Below are 12,822 nucleotides of genomic sequence, written 5' to 3' on the forward strand. Positions count from 1 at the left end.
TCAAGAGTATGTTGTACATTCCTTGAGAGATACATTAATATGTGACATTGATATTTCTTTTTAGATGCATGTTTGTATCTGTGTTCAACTGTGCCTGCAGACATGTGGCTATTTTCATTGGTGTTGTTGTGATTAATCCCTGAATTACACATGTTTGCGTTTGGCATTAGTAAACCTGTAGTGACCATCCAGAGATAGGTGGTACAACTTCATGGAGCTACCATTTTTTTTTCAGCTCTGTCTAACCCAATAAAATGTCCATTCCTGATATAATTGGTTGCATGTAGCTTGCATCTTTTGGCTGTACTTATTGGTGTCCCTGTTGGACTTCACTCATGTGTATGTGTGTTCTCTGTCTTGGGGGTGTCGACACAGAGTAAGTATTATTTGATGAGGATGTAGCCAATTCTCCACCTTCATTGCCATGCCCCACTCATGTTGTTGTGCATGTTACTTCAACACTTTCTTGCCTTTGCATTGCCGTGTCTATAGTCCTACATACACATTATTGATTGCTGATGCATTGCCAGTCGTCCCATGGCTCACCTATGTGTCATTGTTTGTGCTTATGGAACTATAGCATTGTTATATCACTGTAGTGTTGATAGATGAATCATGCACAGTGTTAGTGATCTAAGATGTGCTTATTTGTCATTCCAGTGACACATGTGTCAGCTAGGGAAGTAGTGTCACTTACTAATGTTGAATGAACGGGTATGCTTGGTGTTAGAAGCATTCCCTGCACTGTATTGATACATCTGTTAGCCTTGCTGTACTATCATTTGAATCTTCATCCTCCACACCTGCAAGTGGATCCAGTCCGTAATTGTCATGTATCTTTGTGACTATTGTCAGTTACCTTTTTTCCTGTGGCACAAAATTCACAGAGAAGTTGTGTTACTATTTTTATAATGGTTTAGAGCTGTGTGGTCCCAGCTACTATGATGCATCAGAAACACACTTAATGCTGTACTATGCTCTTCTGTGAAAACAGACCTGATTGAGAAATCATACCCAGTCATATGTACAGATGCCCAATACATTGTCCCATTCCCACTCTTTAAGGGGCAGATTTACAAGCCCCTTGCACCACCAATGCATCACTTTTTGTGACGTACGGGTGGCGCATTTTACTGCTCAATATTTACAAGGACAGGAAAAGCCACCCTCCGTGACTTTTCCTGTCCTTGTAAATATGGCCCCTTTGCATGCAGTACTTTGCATAAAAGGGGTGTTGCTGTGGGTGTTCCCATGCAACACTCATGGAACCAGACACATTTCCAGATTTATGAGGAATCATCAATCTGGAAATGCGTGTAAATGCTGCGCCTCACCAGGGGAGGTGTAGGAAGGAGCAGCGAGGAGAATTTCTCCTCGTGTTTTTCCTCTTTCTATGCGTGCTGCATTCTGCAGCACACATAGAAAGAGGAAATCACCTCTAATGATTGTTTATGTACAGGAAGGTGTCCCTTCCTGCACATAAACAATCATTGAAACAATTACGCTTTTTAACTTCTATGTGTGTTAATGCAGCACGCAAAGAAGTTGAAAAATAGAATTTCACGTTGTTTTTGTGCAGGAAGGGAATCCTTCCTGAACAAAAACAATCTCCCCACAATGCAGGGCATCCTTGCACCGTGGTGCAAGGGTGCCGGGGCATGGCAGCAGTTTGTGCGTCAGCGCAGGGGGAAGCACAGAGATGCAACCTATTGCTGTAAATATGTTGCATTCCTATGATTTGAAAGTGACTCAATTTGGCACAGCCAAATGGCTTGCAACACGCACCGAGTCACTCTCTTGTAACTCTGCCCCTAATTGTTGTCATATTCCCTAGTAGGTGAGTGTGACACTGTTAGTTTGTTAACGTGACTTTACATTATTGTTCACATTCTGAAGTCACAAACCAAGCATATGAGACATTGTTGTAGTGATATTTCATTTTGCACACTCACAAGGTGTAAACTTTGGTTGAAAGAAATGTTTGTGATGAGACATTTGTTAATTGGGATAAGGACAAAACGTTGCAGATGATGGGATCCCTCTCTGTTGTTCCAGCTGCAGAAGCTGTGTTGTCTCTTGCATCAACTTCTTCGTCCTGCCCATCCTCCGGATTGTCCTGCTCCTCCTGGTCTTCTGGCAGTGGTGTGTTGGTCCGTACACAGATGTTGTGCAATATCCAACACACCATAATGATGTTGAAGACCAGTTCAGCCCTGTACATCAGTCTTCCCCCCCAAATGTCAAGGCTAAGGAACCTTGATTTCAGGACTCTGATGGTCCGTTCCACAATGGCACTTGTGTGTCCCAGTGCCACATTGTAGTCTCACTGGGATTGTGTGTGGGTCACTTTGATGGGGGTCGTAGACCATGGTGAAAGTGTATATCCTTGATCACCTGAAATAGAAAATTAAGAGAAGTGTCCATAGTATTTGGGCCTGATGTATTTGCGGAGTGGGCTTTTTTATTTTTTGTTCATTGTACAGCTTTGTACTTTCTACTTCATCATGTTGTGGTACATACAATTGACCTGCATCACTATCATTGACTTGCCTACACTTTACAGCCTGCACACCACCATGATGCCATAGGGCAGGTCCTGTGTATTACCTCCATGTTGTAACTGTCAGGATGTCTGGGTACCTCAGAACACCTTTGGGGTTATTTACCAGCCCCTTGCACAACTAGTATGTCACTGTTGCACATATTGTAAATGAGGCACTGATGGCGCATGAGGCTTGTACAGAAGCCCGCTTGACTTTGGCACATTGCTATGTATGTGCATCTGCGACATACGTTATTGTGAGTTAATATACTGAGGGTAGCTTGCACCCGAAGTATGCTAAATGTTGTACTCATCGTGGGTTAGTTGCAACCCATTGGAGTCACTGTTTGAGAAGCAGTAGCACTACTACCTTGTGCACTTCACTTACTGGGTCATATTTAAGACAATGCACATGTCTAGTTATGTCCTTGAGCATATGATAACTTTGAATATGCTTGTATGCATGTTGGGGTCAGGCCATGGATATTGCTGTGTGTGTTCCCACACAACTCACATTTGGTTACATTTGTGCATCTGGTATTAATTTTACACCTGGAAATACATCAGATTTACACATCACCCGGGGAGGAGTAGGGATGCACAACATGGAGTGAGAATTACAGTTCTCTTGTTTACATACTCTTTCTATGCATGCTACATTCTGACATGACCCAGAGTATAGCTAATTCCACTTTTGTGAATGTATATATGCAGTTAGGTGTTCCTTCATGCAGAAATACTTTCCTCCCCATGACGCAGGCACCCTTGCACCATGGTACATAGTTGCCTGCGCCTCTACTGGCCTGGCCGCCCCCACGCTCCTCCTATCTCCCGCTCCCGCGCCTACCTGCTGCCTGTGCCCGCCGCCTGTGCCTGCCGCCGACGCCGCCTGCTCCCTCCTCCCTCCTCCGGCACCCCAGCCACCGCAGGGCCGCCCGACAAGCCCACAATAGATTTTCCCGCCGCTGCCAGCCCGCGGCCCCGCCCCCCCGCCAGCCGATTGGCTAACTCGCTCCCGCCTCCCCGCAGAACCTCCCTACCGGCTCCCTTCTTATGACGCCCCCAGAGCGACCGCGCAGCGGACGCACGCAGCGGGAGCACCGAATGAGCGCCGAAGGTGCGCCAAAGGTAAGCCCGTCTGCGCCCGTCCGCGCCTGGACCGCACCCAGTGCCAGGACCCCTGGCCCCCGCAGACACCAGCCCTCCCGCCGGACCTACGCCGCCACCGACCTCTACGCACTCAACGCCGGCAGACTCCCGGGCTGCTACCGAGCCACCCCGAGACGCACCCACAGACCCTTCTGCTGCAACGCCTGCAAGTTCACCTGCATCCGGACCTGCACCACTCCAGCAGGGCCCAAGACCTCGACGAGCATCAGCAGTAGCCACCTGAAGTGCATCCTGCTCAACACCCGCTCAGTCCACAGACACGCCGTCGAGCTCTGGAACCTGCTCGACACAACATCACCGGACGTCGCCTTCCTCATGGAAACCTGGATGAACGCCTCCTCAGCGCCCGACATCGCCATCGCCATCCCGGACGGCTACAAGATCATCCGGAGGGACCACATCAATCAGACAGGAGGAGGCATCGCCATCATCCACAGGAACTCCATCCGCATCACGACCAACACCGACGACACCCTCGCACCCGCCGAGCACCTGCACTTCCAGATCCACATCAACCCCAGGACCACCCTCAGAGGCACCCTCATCTACAGACCCCCAGGACCACGCACACAATTCAGCGAGGACATCGCCGACTTCGTCAGCCCGCATGCCCTCTCCTCCGCTGACTACATCCTCCTCGGGGACCTCAACTTCCACCTGGAGAACAACAACGACCGCAACACCACCACCCTGCTGGACAACCCCGCCAACCTCGGACTCAAGCAACTGGTGACCACCCCTACCCACTACGCCGGACACACTCTCGACCCCGTCTTCTCCTCCAGCAAGGACATCACCTTCAGCCACGCCACCGGACTCCACTGGACGGACCACAGCTGCGTCCACTTCAACTTCAAAAGGACCACGATCCACCACCACCAGCAACAGGTTGCACGCAGAAGCTGGAACAAGATCACAGCCGACCAGCTCGCAACCTCCCTGAGCAAGAACCCACCCACCAGCGCAACGAACCCCAGCCAAGCGGCCACCAACCTCACGAAGTGGATCAGCGACTGCGCAGACGACCTCGCCCCTCTGAGGACCCCGCCTAGCAGACCCGGCAGCAAGAAAGCCCCATGGTTCACCGACGAACTCATGAACTCGAAGAAGAACTGCAGAGCCCTTGAGAAAGCCTGGCGCAGAGACCCAACACCGGACAACATGACTACCCTCAAGCTCGCCACCCGAATACACCACCAACTGATCCACACCACCAAGAAAACTGCATTCAAGGAACGACTGGACAACAACGCCCACAACAGCAAGGAACTCTTCAACATTGTTAAAGAGCTCTCCAACCCCAACGCCGGAAAAAACGACATCACCCCTTCACAAGACCTCTGCAACTCCCTCGCCTCCTACTTCCACAACAAGGTCGCAGACATACACAACAGCTTCAGCACTCAACCGACGCACGCCATGACCGAACCACCGCCCCCCACCACCACCCTCCACGCCTGGACCCCGATCAGCACCGAAGACACCATCCGCACGATGAACTCCATCCACTCCGGATCTCCGACCGACCCTTGCCCTCACCACGTCTTCAACAAGGCCGACGCTGTCATCGCACCCCACCTGCGGGACATCATCAACACCTCCTTCAACACTGCCACCTTCCCGGAGAGCTGGAAGCACGCCGAACTCAGCGCCCTACTAAAGAAGCCATCAGCCGACCCCTACGACCTCAAGAACTACCGGCCCATCTCGCTGCTCCCATTCCCCGCAAAAGTCATCGAGAAGACCGTCAACAAGCAGCTGGCCGCCTTCCTCGAGACAAACGGATCCCTCGACCTCTCGCAGTCTGGCTTCAGGGCCAACCACAGCACCGAGACCGCCCTGATCACAGCCACCGATGACATCCGAGCTCTGCTCGACAACGGAGAAACAGCGGCCCTCATCCTCCTAGATCTCTCCGCGGCCTTCGACACCGTCTGCCACCGTACCCTAGTACAGCGCCTCAGCAACGTCGGAATCCAGGAGAAGGCACTGGAATGGACCATCTCCTTCCTCGCCGGAAGGACACAGAGAGTCTGCCTCCCCCCGTTCAGATCAGAAGCCACCGAAGTCATCTGCGGCGTTCCTCAAGGCTCCTCGCTCAGCCCAACCCTCTTCAACATCTACATGAGTCCCCTCGCAGCCATCGCATGACAGCACAACCTCAACATCATCTCCTACGCCGACGACACCCAGCTGATCCTCTCCCTCACCAACGACCCCGCCATCGCCAGAGCCAACCTACACGAAGGGATGAAGGAAGTAGCCGAATGGATGAAGAACAGCCGCCTGAAACTGAACTCGGACAAGACGGAAGTCCTCATCCTGGAATCCTCACCCTCTGCCTGGGACGACTCCTGGTGGCCACCCGCCCTAGGCAGCGCACCCAAACCAACGGACCACGCACGCAACCTGGGCTTCATCCTGTACTCCTCCCTCTCCATGACCAGACAAGTCAACGCCGTCTCCTCGTCGTGCTTCAACATCCTACGCATGATACGCAAGATCTTCCGGTGGATCCCCACCGGGACCAGGAAGACGGTCACACAGGCCCTCGTCACCAGCCGACTGGACTAAGGCAACTCCCTCTACGCCGGAATCACCGCCAAACTCCAGAAGAGACTCCAGCGGATCCAGAACGCCTCAGCAAGACTCATCCTGGACATCCCCCGTCGCAGCCACATCTCCGGACCCCTGCGAGACCTGCACTGGCTCCCGGTCAACAAGAGAATCACCTTCCGTCTCCTCACCCACGCACACAAAGCCCTGCACAACCAAGGACCAGGATACCTCAACAGCCGCCTCAACTTCTACACTCCCAAACACCAGCTCCGATCGACCGGCCACGCCCTCGCCGCCGTCCCCCGCATACGAAGAGCTACCACAGGGGGAAGGTCCTTCTCCTACCTCGCCGCCAAGACCTGGAACTCCCTCCCGACCCACCTCCACCTGACCCAGGACCACCTCGCCTTCAGGAAGCAGCTCAAGACCTGGCTGTTCGAGCAGTAGCGGACCCCCCTCCCCAAGCGCCTTGAGACCCTCTGGGTGAGTAGCGCGCTATATAAATGCTCTGATTGATTGATTGATTGATTGTGCATGTCAGCTAATTGTGCACCTGCACAGGGGATAGCAGAGGGATCTGTCATTTTGTTGTACAAATGGTACGTCTTTGTTTCAGAATTAATGCAGCACAGCATAAGTATATGACTAATGGCACATGAAGCATTCATGCTTTGCAATATTTGTCTGATAAGTTCTGCAAGATCTGTATTCCTAGAGTGACTTAGTGGTTTGTGAGAGTATTTCTAGCCTACTACCTTGTTGGGCCTACTTACATATGTATTGTCTTTGGGATTAGGTATTTGTGTAAAGTGGTTGACCAAGTTACAATGTATGCAAAATAAAATTTGCTACATGTGCGTTCTCATGTAGTTGAGATACATGCTTGATGACTTGAGGCGTGTGGAATATTAATTTTGTACTTACCAGCAAGCAGTCCATTTCCATAGATGCCCTTCTGGAACTGCTGGTTGATGACAGATTGGCGGAAGATGCATGAGTCATGCACACTGCCTAAAAACTTGGCAACAGCATTGGTGAACCGGCCAATATGGTCCACAATTGCCTGCATATTCATTGAGCATGTGGGCTTCTTGTTCCTGTATATGTGTGCTGTGTCCGCAGGAGACACAATTTGCACATGGGTGCACTCAATTGCCCCAACACATGCAGAAAACGAAGCCTTGCTTGTTGGCAAGTAGTTCTTGCACAGTGTTGGGGAAGCGTAGGTGCTGTGGCATCAGGCTGATGATGGTATCCAACAGAGTGGAGAGAAACCTGGAGAAGGATGCCTGGGAGACTCCGGCCACTCAGGCAGTGGTTGATTGGAAGATGCCTGAAACCAGCATGTGCAGCACAGCAAGTAGCTTGGACTGTGGAGGGATGTTCGTGCTGGGCTGGGATGGGGCCTACAGCCTTGGTGCTATCTGGTTGAGTAGGCGGAGGTTGGAGGACTTTTTTAAGTCAAAGGGAAATCCCTGGACTATATACGTTTTTTCTCCACAGACAATATCTCATACACATCGATCATTCAAAATGACACCGTCGTTATTTTATGTCAGGCCAACACAGAAATATGACATTTACAATCTTTATATTTTATTAAAATCTTGTTTCTTGGTTTAATATTCAGATCACTGTCAGCAATACATCAATAAAAAATCATACAATGTTATCAAATTTCAACAAATCAAATACAATAGTACATACCAATATGCAATAAAATATACAATAATAAAAAAGTCAATTAGTTTTCCCAGTTTCAAAAAAACATAATGAATCACAAAAACAACCCCTATAAGATGTAGGTGAGAAGTATTCCCTACTATTGTTTTATCTTGACCCAATATCCTCATACAGTTTAGACACAAAGGATAACAATAAAGATCACAGTATCCAAAATCCAGGTATATCTGTTATCTAATTGGGATGTGGTTGGGTTCTATTTGTCTGTGCGTCGACGCGTTTTGGTGTTGTCTCATTGATATGTAAACACCTTCTTCAGGACAGAAATATTCATGGGGTTCATCATTGATGCATATCCTTTACTCAAGGGAAGGGTAGCAGTGTTTGGTTCTTTCCTGATTCTTTTTCTTAATCAGTCTATCCCGTATGGATGGTACAGATAGATCTTCCTTTTCCCGTTCAGGGCAGTATACACCCAAATCTGGACCAAGTCCTATTTTACTCCTCTCTCTGGTGTCATATGTTTATGATGCTCCTATATGTTTCAACACAAGGCTTCCTCCAACTTTACTATGTGCAGGAATGCTCTGTACTCTTCTTACGGATGTTTGGTCTGTGCAGTCTCCTGATCTTGGGTATGATAGAATTATTTCTTATTTTGATTTAAAACCATTGCAGCGAGGTATGACGTTTTCTTTCTGCGTGGCAACGAACCGGATGTGTTTGGAGTTTTTGTTGATCCGCGCGTCTACCTCGTTCTCGTACTGTGAGGACTTTTTTAGCCTGTAATGTGCTATCACCTCTCTGGCCAGAGGTGTATCAAGGTGATCCTTTGGCGGTAGACCCACTCTCTTCTGCGGTGCTGCCTTGGTGAAGGTGGTGGTGGTTTTCTTGGGGCTCCAAGTTGCAAGAGTAGTACCTCCATGGCGTCTTTGAGATTGCCAATGAGGGTCTGGGACTGTCTTCCATATATGCAGGTGTATTTGCAGAATTTTTAAGACCAGGTAAGTCTTGCTGTAGAAAACTGCTGCTAACTGGACTTAGCAGCAGTTTTTTTGGGGGAGGAGTTATCGACGTACAAGAATTTTGTTGTAAATATCGCGAAGTGTGGTTAGCAGCAGTTTTTTTCACTGGGACACCTACCTTACAGATCATTTTCGTTAAGTCCCACTAACAAAAGTGGCGATCTGGATAATTCACGTTTCCGCTGGAAAAGTGCAGCTAACTGCAGTTAGCAGCACTTTGTAAATAAGGCGGATAAAAAAAAAAGAAAAAAAGCCACCATAACTTCAAAACATTGACCTATGGCGGAGTTAAGTTCTTGTAAATATGCCCCATTGTTTCTTGTTGAGAGCTAGGGTAGGACCCTCCTTGGAAATACTCTGCCTTTCTCACTGCAAGTCAGAGCAATGATTACACCCCAGCACTGTTAATGATCACTAGTCACATCTGCTAAACACCACAAAATCATTCCTATATTATCCCTGGCTTTTGGGTGCAATATGTAGTTATACGCTGCTAGTTATGCAACAGCTTTTACTATTAACCCCACACTTTTTACCCTGCAGAATTTGAAATTTCTGTTCCAGGTTACGATTAGTGCTCCTAAGGCAGCCCTACTCTTGTTGCTTCTGTTCCCAGTCTTCAAGCCCACTTCCACAGGCCTGGCATGTTGCTTGGCTGATAATTAACTTGCTCTTGTTGCCCTTTATCAGTCGAATCTTTTGATACTAGATCTGGGCTGGAGTTAGGCCTGCTCACTGTGACCCTACAGCGATTTGCCAAGAAAATAGGCATGGGTGTCCAAAATTTTCCTATCGATATTATCTCACTTCTGCCTGTGCTTGACTGGGAGGCCTACGTTCCAACTGGACACTATAAGGAGATTCTCCAAAAACATTGTGTCCAGGCAAGAGACACACCCACAGTTCTTCCTGCAAATATGTCTGTGGCTAAGATCAGGTAAGACTGAATTCCCAGCTGAATATTTAGGGGCAGATTTATGTTGGACTTGCGCCACGTTTGCGTCACGCAACGGCGGCGTAAACGTGGCGCGTCCCGGCGACCCATTTACAACGTGACGCATCTAGGCAGATGCGTCACGTTGTAAAGCCCTGCGCCACATGTGGGCGTTCCGGCGCAGGGTGGGCGTTCCGGGGCAGGTGCGCCTCGCAAAAGTGGCTGAGTGAAATCTACAAGATTTCACTCATTCACTTTTAGGCCAATGCTGCGTCAAAACCCTGCGCCTGCTTCAAGCAGGCGTAAGGCTTGACGTAGCATTGGACAGATAGGGCACCTCCGAACCTTGCTGGAGCTGCGTCGCGCTTGCGACGCAACTCCAGCAATGCGCCACCTTTACGGCACAGATGTGTCACGCATCTGTGCCGTTTTTGCACCATGGTGCGCCGCATTGTAAATGCAGCGCACCATGGGTGGCGGGGCTGCGGCGCACAATAACTGGCGCATCCCTGGGGATGCGCCAGGTATTGTAAATCTGCCCCTTAGCTTTTGTACAAAGGATGGCAAGTTTACCATCTGCATCCCACAAATTCACTTTGCAGTTGCTTGATCTATGGCATTAGCATTTTTTTTAAAGTAGGTCCTTTTTTAAAGCTCCCTTTGCACGATTTAGTGACCCAAGCCAAGTGCATAACACAGTGTTGATAGGGTACAAGGCATGTTTTATGTGCATTCTTAATAGTGCAGATCAGGTGAATATGGTATTGCATTATGGCACTTGGTTAACATGGGACTGTGTAGTGCTAGTATTGTCTAGTACATGTGCATATACATTTGGGCTGTACGGCATGTACTAGGGTAGGGGTGTGCAGTTTTCTATTCATCAGCTGTACAGGTGAATATTTTTGGTTTTATCAGCTTATGACTTTAAGTGCAAATGTTAATGTTACCAAGCATGATCCATACTTTTTCCAATACCTCAAAGGAAAAAAAAATGAAGCCCGGCCCATCCAAAACAACAACCATTACCCTTCCCACCAGGTGTCCATGTTCCTTTTTAGTTGGGTACATCGGTTTTACCAGAGGTTGAAGTGGGCGGGATCGGAAGGGCACAACATGCCCATACTTTTTTAATTTATAATAATTAATTTATATTTTGTGACAAGAAAACTGTCCTGGGACAGTTAATTCTTATAGTATAAAAGCTTCAACTAAAGTGTCATTCAGGGCATCTCCTGTGCAGTAAAACCAAAGGTGGGCAGAGAGCTTAACAATAAACAAGCATTCTAGCCAGGGTGTCTGCTTGCCGGACAGAAATGCACATGCGCACAACTGGTCAACAAGAAAATCTGTATTTTGGAAGCACGATTTTATCTTAAACCTTTTGGTGCATTTTGGAGCAGTTTATCTTGTATTGTACCGTGTGTAAAGTAAGTTTAAAATAATGACTTAAATATTCACAGTGCTTTCTGTCACAGGCTGAAATCTCATACCACTCAAAATACACAAGTCACTATTCTCCACTAAAGGAACTAAGATTTAATTCAGTGGTTCTCTTGTAATACCTAGATCTCTGAAATGCATTAACTTATACAGGTTTCATAATGTACTATAGTGCTTTTCTCACTGATTAACTTACATTTTTTATGTTAATGTTTTATGTTTAATATGTAACTACCTGAAGATAAAAGACAAAACATCTTTACGGAATATTTAGTTTTTTTAACCACTCCTTTAACCCTGTCCCCACACTTTCTGATCCCGCCCACATTACATTCAGCATCACAGTTCCCATACTTGTTGTAATGTACTTTGACTGCTTGCTGTTACTTATTGGGAAACAGGAGTTACCTCAAATCACACTCAACATAAAGGCCCATGGCAAAGTCCGATATGAAGGTAACCTCATGAGGGCAGTGTAGGCGTTATGTTATGTTATGTTAATTCATTTTTGTAATGCGCACAGCTACCCAAGAAGGGTTTCTCAAAGCTGACCCAGAAAGAAACTATGAAAACCCTGATTAGAATCATTGATTAAATAGCCAAGTTTTTAGTTGTTTACGAAAATTAGAGTACAGAGTTTCTTTACGCATCAAATCGGGAAGAGAGTTCCACAAGATTGGACCCAAATAGGAGAAGGAGCGGCCACCCATTCTCACAAATTTGATCCTGGGAATTTCACATTTTCCTCCAGTAGGAGAACGTAACAGACGAGAGGGTTGATAGAGGCATAGCAAGTCTTGTAAGTATTTGGTTGCAGTGCCATTCTTGATTCTAAACATATAGCTCAAGGCTTTGAATTTTGTTCGATTTTCCACCCTGAGCCAGTGCAACTCTCTCTGGGCATTAGAAACGGAGGACATTCTTGGAATTCTACAAAGCAATCTTGCTGCAGAATTCTGCACCACCTGGAGCTTGCACAACACATCCCTGTTTGCGCCCAAAAAAGGATGTTTCCATAATCCAGGCGAGATGTTACAAGTGCCTGGACTACCGTCCTTTGGGTAACAACAGGGAGCATCCAAATGATTTTCTTTAACCATTTGAGGATGGTAAAACAGGTGGCTGCAGTTTGTACTACATGTTGTTTCATTGACAATTAAGGCGTGTGGGCGAACATCCTTTCGGAAGCGTTTCCCCCTCTCTATAGCAGGTCGTAGCGTCATGACATAGAGGCGTCTGCACATGCAGTCACCGGATGGGAACAGTGAAAGAAAATGTCCTTTTTAGGTTTTGCCTGCACAGCTTGTGAAATCTATTTTTTTTATTATTTCATAAAAAGGGACTCACATCCCACCTTCACTTTGTATTGGTCCTCATGCTTGCCAGTGTACTTTCCTCCATTTCTTTTGGTGTAGGCTGTTCTCTCTTCTGTGTCTCTTATTAGTTCACCATGGCCGAACTACTCA

The sequence above is a fragment of the Lissotriton vulgaris genome, chromosome 1_1, assembly GCF_964263255.1.
Source record: "Lissotriton vulgaris chromosome 1_1, aLisVul1.2, whole genome shotgun sequence".
Taxonomy (NCBI): domain Eukaryota; kingdom Metazoa; phylum Chordata; class Amphibia; order Caudata; family Salamandridae; genus Lissotriton; species Lissotriton vulgaris.